This window comes from Cryptomeria japonica, chromosome 1 (assembly GCF_030272615.1).
Source record: "Cryptomeria japonica chromosome 1, Sugi_1.0, whole genome shotgun sequence".
Lineage (NCBI taxonomy): Eukaryota > Viridiplantae > Streptophyta > Pinopsida > Cupressales > Cupressaceae > Cryptomeria > Cryptomeria japonica.
The window spans coordinates 309,317,053-309,330,113 of NC_081405.1; positions in this window are offsets into that span (position 1 = coordinate 309,317,053).

Sequence of the window (13,061 nt, forward strand, 5' to 3'; positions counted from 1 at the left end):
TAGCATATGTAGGATATCAAAACAATCTAAACATCATGATCTCATCATTGTCTAACTCCGTAATACTTGCCCATTGAATAACTTATTTCTTCCCTTATTCATCACAATCTTTCTATGTCTTTTACAAACATCTTTATACTCATCAAATCATACTTCTTAAGATATGGCAACATCATACTGAATTAGAAAATCAATTTCTTGACATCAATGACAAAATAATAATATTAAGATAGTAAACATCCTTAATCAGTTATATCCATAATCATCAACAACCTTCTCAATATCCTAATTGAAATGCCAGCAATCTCTTATTGTCTATTATAATGCCAACAACACCATCAAGCCTTCGAGTGAGATATTGGATATTTATGATCATATTATTGTTCTGAGATCATGCATAGAGATGCTGATTGTGCATGTTATATGTGACCGATCATTAGACATGCTCCCATGTGGCCTTTTGAGTTATGCATTCCAGTTATATGGATGGTTATTATGTGTAAGCATGGAGCAAATTTTGTTAACTTGTCACTATGTTATGGGACATAGTCATTGGAAAGATTTTTGTGTTCCTGGCAAGTGTAAACAATTGAGTTATCTATGTTGCTCTTATTTCATGGAAGTTAACTTGGTTGTAGAAATTAAATTTTGAAGCTAGTTCTATGCAATAAAGTTTTGTGGATAAGATGTATAGGTAAACGAAGTTGATCTTAATGGCATGTTTTCTTGTCATAGTTGGTAATTGTTGTTTACCTCTTTGTAATGCATTAACTTGGTGTAATGAAAGGGAGAAAATTCTTGTTTCTCTGCTATGATTGTGGATAATTCCTAGAATGTTAAAAGAAATGCATGTATTTAGATGTATCTTGCCAATGGGTAATGGAATTCGTAAAAGATTTAGCAATATGTTTCATTTATTTATGGAAAGATTCCTATGTGCAATTTAATATTTGTTAAATGAGTTTCAGGGCTTATGTGTGTGACATGTTCTCCGTCTAGCCTTACGACTTCCAAGAGTAAGTCGAAACCTAGGGGGGAAGAATGTAGTACCCCTGCCCTAATCAATTTCTAATCTCGGTTTGACCTTGGTTAGTTTATCATAATATTATGATTATAGTCAAGTGTTTTTATTTTAGTGCATAGCTGTTAATGTTGTTTTTGCACCAGTTTGTATGCAAGTTTATTAGTTCTCCTATTTCGTGTTTATAATATCGGGCTAACACTTTCATTAAGTATATATATGTATGCATGTATGACTCTTGGTTGCAAGAGATTTTAGGTACAGTACTGCATGGGTACGAGGTTCGTCTCCACCTAAATTCACAGGTTTGAGTGTACCTCTTTAATCCTTAGAGTTGGATTAGGTGGTCGTGAGATCTTCATTTGACCATAGTCGTGCTCAAGTGAGCTTCGTGAGTCGTCATTGGTATTCCCTTTGGTTGGGTATGCGGGTCGTCTGTCTAGTTGACATTCTTGGGTTGCATGTTTTGTCTGTGGTTAAATTAAGTATTTAATCCTTATTATCTAGTTGGATTTAATGTGTTTCTACACATTAGTATTTTGGGGGAATAAATTAAATATGTCCCTTTTTATGTGATTAATTGTTAATTGAATTGCTCAATTCAGGTTGGTGGCAAATTCAATTAAATGGTTAATTTTCATGTCAAATTTATTCTTTTTATGCTTATGAAAAGATTTAAATTTAATTGAAATAGAATTAATTTAATCTTGTTGGATTCTTTGAAATAGAAAGGTTAATTTCAGTTATTTGGAAAAAAATCAATTTTAAATTGAAAAGCAAGTTTAATTTATTGGTATAGTTTAAAAGAATGATTTTTGGAGAATTATTTTAAATAAAATATTTTAATTCCAAAAATAAAATTTTGGTCAAACTTCTCCCATTTAACCTAGGTTTTTGGAAAAATATGGGAGATTGATTTTTTTGGAAAATATTTTTTGATAGAAAAATTTGGGGATTTTGGGAGGAGAAGGAATTTCTTGAGCTGGAGAATTGGGCTCTTCTTCAATCTTGCCAGGATTGTTGAACCAAGTAGGCCTCTGGTTAATTTCATTGGTTTCTTTGTTTTAAAGAAATTATTTTGGATTTTTGAAGAAATCTGTTTGTTAAGATTAAAAAAAATCTCATTCATTTGGGGAAAATGAAATAGTTGTAATTTTATTTCCAATCCAAACCCCTCTTGTTTTGTTTCCATTCCAAGTTTAGATTATGGTTGCTCTAGTTGTTTTAAAATCAAAAATAAACTTGAGATTGGCTGTTTACAATAAAAATTTGTTAAAATTCTAAATAAATGCTTTCAATTTCATGCTTGAACTAGAGAGATGTGTTGTGCTTGGTTAAATGGAAATGGAAGAATGAAAGAAATTTACCAGTCTCAATATTTGGGGCTTTCTGGTGTTTTCATTTTTTTTAAATATGTTTATGCTGGTCTTTTGTTTTTTTGGAAAATATCTCCATTTTGTTCTTAGAAAAAATTTCTGAGTATTGTTTATATATATATATATTACTATTGGTTTGTGTGTATCCAGCAGGAGGGGTTTTAGTTTTATTTGTTTTTAATATAATAATAAAACTAAAAATAAATAAATATTGAGTTTGTTGGTAAACTCAGAAATTTTCTAAGTATTCATATGTTCTGGAATACATTTTTTTTTAAAAGATGTACTTAATTCTTCAATATATATATATATATATATATAATGTAAAAACACATTTAATGTGGCAAGTGGGGAGCACGAGGCTCAACCCACTTACCACAATGGGGAGTGTGGTCCCCATTGTATGGGGAGAGCTACCCATAAAGCAATGTTTTTTCCCATACAATGGAGAACACTCAACCCACGTGGTGGGCGAACCCATGTGGGTTTAAAACTATCTTTTAAATAAAGTTTTTGTTAATTATTTTTTTATGTTGTAATATAAAAAGTTTTAATTTTATTTAATAAAAGTTTTTTTATATTACTTTTTTTTTATTAAAAAGTTTTAATGATAAATTTTATTATTAAATTATTAATTAATGTATATATTTAATTAATGAGTAATTAATATATATATTAATTAATGTTTAATTTGCATTTTTCTATTTTAGATGTTTGCAGGAAGTATCTTAATTGGAAAAGATAAAATATTATTTTATTTTGTTATTGGATAATTGTTGAAATAAAATATATTTATTAATTGATAAATTTTAAATGATATTTTATTCAGGCATATATTATTTGAGTAATTGAGAATAAGATGAAATATTTTATCATTGGAAATTTTGAAAATTTAAATGATATACTATTGGAAATATTGGAAATTTAATAATGTATCGTTTGGAATATTGGTGATTTAATGATATTTTCATTTAGTAAAATAAATGCTTTAGCTTATATTCTTTCTCTATATTGAGGAATAGGCGAATGGGCTATTGATATTGTGGTATTGTATTCACCTTGTAATGGAGATTTTTCTGTCAATGTATTTTGAAAACTTAGATCATTTAGAAAACTTGATCGACTCTTATTTGTTTAAATCAATATGAAAGAAGATTGTCTTTTGCGGTTGTTACCTATGCAAGTTTAATTTCTGTATTCAATTTTGCTTAAGTAATGGAAAGACCTTGATTTGTTTGATAGGACCCTGTCGTATGGATTGATTTGGGGTACCTATTTCTATCCTCGGTCTCAAGTTTGACTATTGTTTTGTGGTGGTGTTGTATATGGTCTTATCCTTTATGTGGGTGTCGAATGATGATTTGTGGTTGACCATAGTTGGTCAGGTCTCTAGTTAGAGTACCGTCAGTCAGTGCACCTCATATGAAGTCATGTTAGACCAAATGGTTGTTCCCTCCATTTTGAACTCTGTTTGCTTGACCATGTGTATTCCTTTGTTTTTGAGTTCATTTGAGTGTGGTCTAGTGTCATATGGGAAAGTGGCTTTCGATTGGGGGCCACACCCAAAGTGGTTTCTAGGTAACCCATCAAAAGTGTGTCTAATAAGTGATAACCTAATAGTATATTAGAGTGTTGTTAATGAATCACTAAGTAAGATAATTGTGCCTCACAAATGGGATGAGTGCTAACACAAACTCGGCATGTTGTGAGAAGGCCTGAAATGGAAAACCATCATCCTTGTCTTCACAAAAGGATGTGTGGGTCGACATGAGGCTTGGATGGGCGGGAGGCTCGGATTAGGTTGCTAGGGTAACCTAGTGTATGGGGTCAGAACCTATGAAGACCTGCCATGGTTACCATACCAGGTCATGTGATGACACTTGTCCTTATGTTCACTAGTGTTTTGTTGTATTGTCTTGATAGGAGCACTTTTGTGGAGTCATCATGTTGCTTATACCCTTGTGAATACCTGATATCCTGCTAGACCTTGGGCTGCGATGGCTTAGTTTCATGGGTGCTCCAGTGGAGTTTGTATTTGCTTCTATTATGTTCAGATGGATCCTTTCCTATCCAGGGATCATTTATGTATTTATTGACCGATGTGGTCATTTGTATATTGGTTATGTTCGCTTTGATGACAGGATTGTAAATGATGTGAACCTATGTATTCTTTCCTATTATTTAATTATTAGAGGGGTCTTGCAGTTGAGCAAACCTAGAGATGTAGCCCTCTAGGGGTGAAATTTGAGACCAATTTGGTGTTATGTGATGCTTTTGTTCTTATGTTTCATGTTTAGTGTTAGCATTTATGGATGACATTATGTTAGAATGTTTAAACTGGTTTAGATGAAATTATTCTTAAATGCATGTATGCAGTCATCTTTTAAATGCAGTAATTGGATCATGAAAGAATGTAGATTAGAATAATGGAATATATTCAGTTATTGTTAAGAAAATTAAGTATGCATGGAAAGATCTTATTAGTTTGTGATAAAATTCAAGTGTGTTATAAAATTAGATGCATGGCTTATATTTTAATGAAAAATTTGAATGTAGGATATGAATAAATCTTAATGGATGAACCTTATCTTGTGATCTATATTTTTATCTTACTAAAAGAATTATCCTTGTTTAAGAAATTATCTCATTTTTAGGATAATCGACTTATTGGATTAATTAGCGTGAGTTAAGATTTAATGTGGAATTAAGTAATCACGTTGGGAAACTCTTTAGGTGTTAGTTGATGTCTTCCGCTGTGTAATCGGAAGTTTGATATCTCATCATATCATTGTGTTGTGTTTAATTTTAAAAAATAAAATTATTTGCACTTTATTTTTTTGTTTTAGCTTATCCCTTCGGGGTTTCCTGGCGGGGCATTACATGGATTGTCCCAACCGGGTGCCCATGACAATGTTCTTCGCAATACCATTCATTTTTTAAATCAAGAAAATGATAGCACTAATAATTTCTTTTGTCTCCTGATTTTTGTAAACCTGTCTCATTTTCATTTCAAAAACATTCATTCTCATATGCAAGTTTTTTATCTACACTTTAACCTCATCCAACTTGTCAAATTTATCTTGGGTATTCTTAGTGATATTATTATTATCATTAAAACCTCCTTTATCCTATGATCTAAGACCTTCTTATTAGTGTTATCCTCACTATCCTCCTCTTAAAATGTCCCTTTCTCATCCTCATGTACCATGTCCTCTTGAGAGTCAATTTCTCACTATCTTCATCATCATCATCTAGTACAAAATCATCCTCAGAGGACATAATGTATTCTTTTCTTCCTCTTGTACTAGATTTTTACCCAAAAAATTAGAAGAATTAGCTTTAGCAAGGTTAGTACATTTAATTCTTTTATTTTTTATAGTATTTGAGAGAAACTTAATTATGAATAAAATAACCACTTTAAACATGGCAAGAATAATGGTCATCCTATTTGCCAACTTTTTTAAGACATTGATATAATCAACATTTTTTTCATTAGAAATAACATTTTAATATTTGGTGGGATGTTATTAATTCCCCAACGGGTCTGATGTTTTAAATTTAAAGCTATTTTTGTAGTCATATCTACTGCCACATTTTCTTCTCTATATGTGTGTTGAATCTGGAATGAAGAAGTCTTTAGATAATCATTTCTCTCTATTTCATTGTATCTCTAATATATTAAGGGCCACTCACAGTTCCTTCAAGAATATCTATAACGGATTTTGTGACATCTTCTATTATAACTATGGAGAACCTTATTTCTTTCATTATTTTTAACCCCTAATAGGCGCCTGTATCTTATGGCCCAAATTTTTAGCATATCGTTCAATTAGCTTTCATTCATGTTCTTTAATTATTCCTCCACCACCAGCCAAACTAGAGTTGCAATTGGAGCACCCATCAAAATTGTATTTGATCCAACCCAATTGAAGATGGGAATAAATTATTTTATATCTTAAAAAGTATTTTATCCAACTTAGTCTTGTTATATATTTCTATAGCCCCCATAATTGTTCTATTCTTATGTCTTGTTAAGTAGGAAAGTGGTTAAAGTAAAAATAGATACCAACATTTATATTCACCCTAATCTATTATTTCATAGACACAAACACATCCCTACTACTTATTTTCTAATCTTTGAACATTATGTGGTTTCTCTTCTTCTAAAGACCCCAAGCTACAAAAGGAGGAATAGAATATTGAAAATGGAAGTCTCAAGTAAAATTTTTAACACTACATCCATTTTAAAAATATGGTCATAGTTCTATCATTTAATAAAAAATTCTTAGTTTAATTTAATTGGTATTATTAAATATATTTTATTAGACATAATCCTCCACTGGAGCAATCCTTTATACTAAATAAAATTGCACATGGATTAACTTAACAAGGGCATGGAAACACATGTACAAGAAATTATATTTGAAGGCGTGGAGATAAAACCACTGCATTTGATCTAATGAAAATAACAATTGAGACACATCTTTTTGACGATGATCAACATTGCAAAACAAGCAAACAATATTCCACTAAATTTTACAAAACATAATAAAAAAAAGTGAACTCTTTGGACACAATTTCCTAATCCAATACTATGAAAATAATTATGACAAAACTAATATGAATATACGAAAGATATAATGCATTTAGAAATGAACTATTTTTCAATAGCACAATGTTAAATTTTTTTAAATATGTTTATTTTGTTTCCATAAGAATGCCACCAATGGAATATATTTTAAATTAAAAATAAATCCAATTTCCTTTTAAATTATATTAACAAAATTCCATTTAGTTTGAAAATAAAGTTGTTCCATTCTTAAAATCATTTAACCATTATTAGTGGCAAATTAAATGCAAGAGTAACCAAATGACAATTAACAATTTCATCATGTATTTTTCTAATAATAAATAATCTTGTTAATTTAAGTATTAAATATATATAAATATAGGAGAACATACAAAATCTATCTTCATGATGGAAATTCAATTCTCTAATTATATCATATATCTAATTTTATATTTTTGTTGTATTAAATAAGTCACGAGGTACATAAAAACTATTAATTGAAATGGACTCTAATAGGCAAGCTAGGGTTTCCTCCCCTCTCATGCATTCTCAAGAACCGACATTTGCAAAATGGATTCTTTTAGAGGTATGCCTAAATGATTCCCTAGGTAGCCTCCTACTAAAGCTTCCATCTTCTAAATTCCTCTAGCTGATTTAGTTAAATACTTTTTCAAAAAGACAAAATGGTGCAGTCACTAGTTAAAAGGGACCTCAAAGAGATCAATCTGGACTAGTCAACAAGAGTAAACACAATGAAAACAAGAGGCAATGTAGAATTGAATATATCATATCATGAAAAATAATTACAGATAATTGGTAACATTTGGGTTACAAGATTCGGCTCACAGGTCTACTACAAACATGCTCAATTAAAAAACAGGTCACTACTAGACCTCAAAAAATTAAGATCTATCTTCTATGTTCTATCTCACAACCTTGAATGACTTCTAATGTTTAATTACAATGTTTTATATGATCCAAGGGTGTCGAGTCGGCCCAAAAGGGATCAAATGGCGAAGAACAAGACCAAATGTGTAAAATCCAATAGGTCGATCTCTGCCAAAGAGATTCCTCTAGAAATTCTGAAGGATGAAGTCCAGATCAAAGGGAAAGTCAACCACATGCCAAGGAACATTAGAATCAATGCTCAGGGATCCGCAAGCTACAGAAGGAATCTGGTAGATTCACCAAAGTAAATAGGTCCAGGTGGTTCTAGCACTAGAAAAATGTCTCAAAAATCAGAATCGATAACTTACCGAAAAATGATCCAAATGTTCTGCGGTATAGGAATAAGGAAGATGGTAAATTCATCAAGAAAAATCCAAATCCTCAAGATTCGGTGAGAAAATGCAAGAAAATGCAGAATGAAATCTTGAAACTGCAAAATAGAAAGGAAATATTTTTGGTTGATACAAGATTGCTAAGAACCGGGGATCCTCCTACATCACAAAAAGATTATAAAAATAAATGGAGTGGGAAACTAAAGCTAAATAAGATAGTGGAGGAGAGAAAATTGGGTATTCAATCTACCATAGATGACAACACAAGATAATGGAGAACGTGTCATTCTTCATGAAATTAATGAAGCAAATCTCATGGAATGTTAGGGGCCTAAATGCCTATAAAAAATGTTGCCTCATTAGGTCTTAGCTTGATTCTTGTGGGTCAAACATGATTTTGTTTCAAGGAATTGTTTGATTCTCAGGCATAGTTAGATGCGGGCCTCAAACTTGGTGATTCACAAGTGTAGTGGGACATGGGTGATGATGAAGGTATTGGGGAGGACAAACTCCAAAAGTAGTAGGTGCTTTTATGGTATTATTATAGCACCAAAGTATTTGCATGGTCTTTAATTTTTATTCCAATGCTTAGTTTTAATCCCTCCCTATGTATGGAGGAGGGATCTTTTCTATCTTAAGGGGCTAGTTTTTATTGTATAATCACTCTTATATTAGTTAGTTTATGTAGATTGAGCTCTACTCTCTATCTTTCCATTTTGTATGAAATATATGTATAGTATGGTTGTAGATAGATCCATGGTCTCCACTTCCACCATTTTGTTGGAATCATTATTAGGTATGTAACTAAGCAAATAGGGCTCACCGATGGAGCGAGCCTCTCTGCGGTTTTCTCTTTTTTATTTCCATGATTTATCATGGTCTTCTCTACGATAATGTATATGTTTTTTAAAATTAATATAAATAGTATGTTCTTGCATTTTTCCTCGCCAAAAAAAATATTAAATTAGTTTAAACATAGGGAAGCATATAAAATCTATGTCACACCCATTTTTATCATTTTTATTTAACTAATTCAAAAATAGAATTAATTTTTATTTAAACTTTATTGGAACATTACTATAGACTTAATTAATATGATGGAAGAGGAGTTGTAATACACACAATATATGATATTTCTTAAGCAATCCAATTGAGGTGTGAGATTAATAACTCATATGTCATTTCATACTACTTTAGATAGATCACTTACAAACCGAGTCATAGTCTAGATTTGTTTTCTTTTCAATACATGGGAAGCAGTTATAGTTGTCAATACTTATGACATATTTGTTACTTATTACATGAAAGAAATAATCACGCCACTCTTTAATATGCATGTTTAAGGAATTTGTAAAACAAGTAAACCTCTTTAAATAACAACATAACATCGTTGTTATCAATAGAGATAACACACTTAATTATTAGTACTATTGTTCAAATTTTTTTATTACATTTACTAATGATAATTGCATCATAAATAATATTAATATTATACTTGAATACTATTTTTATTATCTTTTTTTTCAAATATAATAGAACTCATAACATGATTATTATCATTTTTAATATTAATACTCTACTTAATAATGTGATTGTTACTCTAATGTTAACATTTCATCTAATCCTAATACCAACTTTTTTCTTGATTTAACCTTACACATAATAGTAGTATTTCTAATAATTTCTTTACTAATAATCCCTTAACATTATTTCTCTTGTGAAAACATAATGTTCTTCCTAAAATTTGATTCTTTTGCTAGATGGCTTTTCATCATAATTTATTAATGATCAATAATCTTAGGAAGGTTCTGATGCATTTACTGTATAGGTGCTTATTTTGTGAACAGGTTGAGGAATCTACTAATCACCTCCTAAATAACTACAAGTATACTTGAAATATCATTGAAGAGGTGAGAGAGAAACAAGAGAATAGGGATTATCATACACCTGAGGAGAGATCTAATTCATGAGCACATATATTATGGCCATTACCCTCTTGAATAGGATAATCAAGTTATTAGGAGTCCGCGGAGACTAGTGTAGGTAGCACTATGGTTCCCCTAGGCTCAAAACTTATAATGGTGATAGATACAACTACCCTACTCAATACCTTTTGAAAATATTATGATCAAGAAGGGAAGCCTTTATATTTGCAGTGGTTTATGATTAAGTAGTATACTAGAACTTAGATTCAATGTGATATATATAGCGAGATACCAGATTACACATTTAATTGATTCCTTGTAATTGGCACACGAGAATGATGCAACTTTATAGGTCAAGTCATATCAATGATGATGCCATTCATAGAAACCTAGTAGCTAGTATAGGCTGCTTAAAGGTCTTAGTGACATGCAGAATGATACATGGACATCTTTAAGTCAATGGTACAACTAAGAACAACATATAAGGAAGGGATGGTAGATCACTCTCGTTTAGAGTCTCTAGAAGTAAAACTATAGTGATTACTAGTTGAGAGAGATTAGTTAGAAAACACATTATATAGCTGTGATGGTGGAGGTAGTAGATATGAATGACCTACAAATATTAATTAACTTGAGGAGTTACTTAAATTATATTAATAGTTTTCATGTTTGGGAAGTATTGTATTATCTATGCCTACAATTGTAGTTTAGTTTAGCTTATGGTTCTTTTAGCAATAGTATTTGTAGATTTCTACGAGGTAAGCTATTTGGTTTCCAATAACTTTACTCAAACTTCATTTTCTTGCATTTAGGTTGAAGTTTATCTTTCAAATGATTTTATAGGTGAACTTGTTATATTGGTTAATTATAGTTTGTTGTCTCAATTGGTTGATTATGAGGGGATTCCTTTTAGTTGTCAAATTTATTTTTCTAATTGATACTTTGCCTCTAATTGTTCCCTTAATTTTCATACATAATCTTCCTCTACATGGTGGAGGAATCCTCTTCTTGATTTTCTCACAATACGCTTTAATATTTTTTGGGGATGATTCAACTCCTCATTTTAAGGATCTAGATCCTCTTTCTAATATTGCTAAAACTTCTCACTCTCAATCTAGTGAGGCTCCTTTCATTTTTTCTTTCATTTATACAAATCCCATTTAAATCACTTTTCTTAGCATTTCTAACACTGGTGTGCAAGTTGTTAGCTCTTCTGAGGGTCTTTCTCATCCATCTTTTTCTATGCTTTAAGATTTGGATAACAACTTTTTTAGGACACTTTTTCAAAGAAGGGAGAAAGCTTATCCCAAGTTAGATTCTCTGGCATGCGAATCCTTTTGATGCAAAATTATGTACATCTAAATCAAGAACTTATTTTCTTTTGTGCTTTGTCATATTTGGTTTCATTCTATTTCTATTATGTTTCAACTCTATTTCTTATTTAACATCTACTACAAATGATTCATTATTTATTCAAGTTGCTATGATTTATTAATACTACAATGAAGTACTTTATTTTTCTTAATACAATGGTCAAAATTGATGAATGAACACATGCACATATTACTACTCATTTCATTTCAAATGGTGGAATCTATGTATAAAATTATGTGATTAAGTTTATACGATTCTCAAAGGTAAGTATTATATTGCAGGTACTTACTGATGATAAAGTTTTTAATCACATGAATGAATGCACTCTAACACCAATGGAATCTTAAATTATCAAGAGAATAAGGAAGATGCAACATAAGTTTTTTAACAAATCATATTGTATATGAGTTTTATTGCACACATGATTCAGTCACTTTTCAACACACTATTGATGACTGAAGTCTTTATTACACTGAAGGCATCTCCTACTATGAAGTGCACCGAGCTAAATTTGAGCATCAATGATCCAGACTATTTGAGAGAAGGTGCAAGATGATGTAAGCCATCTTGACTGTCGATACATCCAGATAGTCGTTGCTTGCAACTTTCCTGCCGAGTCTCTGATAGTACTAGTATCAGCATCAAATTAAAAGGTTTTCTCATCATCACTTATTTTAATCAACAACTTGTCGTGTATGATTTGTAGAAGGCCTATGCTTCCCTATGGATTTGATGATTCCTTCCCACGAAGCACACACAATCTGGAGCCTTTTCTCGTGCCCATCAGATCACCAACTCTCACAAACAGGTTCCCAACACTAGCATTTTCATTTGCAGTGGCCTGTACTGAAATGGTAGCTTTCAAATAGGGTATAGACGTCCATCATTTTTGTTGGAAATGCGTTGGTAGACATATATACAAAATGTGGAGCATGGACAAGGCACATGAAATATTTGACAACGTGCCTCACCTCAAAGAAATGTGATCTCATTTGCTGCTATGATTGCAGGATATGCCCAGAATGTGTTTGTTGATAAGGATTTAGAAACCTTCAATCTAACGTAACTGGGACATGTTAATCCAAAGGCCGCAATCTCTACCAGTGTCAAAATGGGAGCTTTAGAATAGGATATGGTCTACTACCACACGATAAAAGAGAGGATTTTGCCAAACGCTATAGACATGTAAGCATAGACAAAACAACTGAGCTGTTTGATAGATAGCCTCCAGGAATTGTTTATAGAATGCCATGATTATAGGATATGCAAAATGCGGGCAACTGAACTGTTTGGCAGAATACCTCAAAACACATTGTTCTAGTGGAATGCCCTAGTTGCAAGCTATTAGCAAAATTGGTTTGTCGAGAAAGGTTAAAATACATCCTAGGCCCAGCCACATTGGAATGTGGAGACACTTTTGGAGGGTGATCTCCTTTAACAATTTTGCAAAACCTTTAAGATAAAGCCAACAAACTATTAAGGCATTTCAAATTAACAAAAAAATTACAAATTATT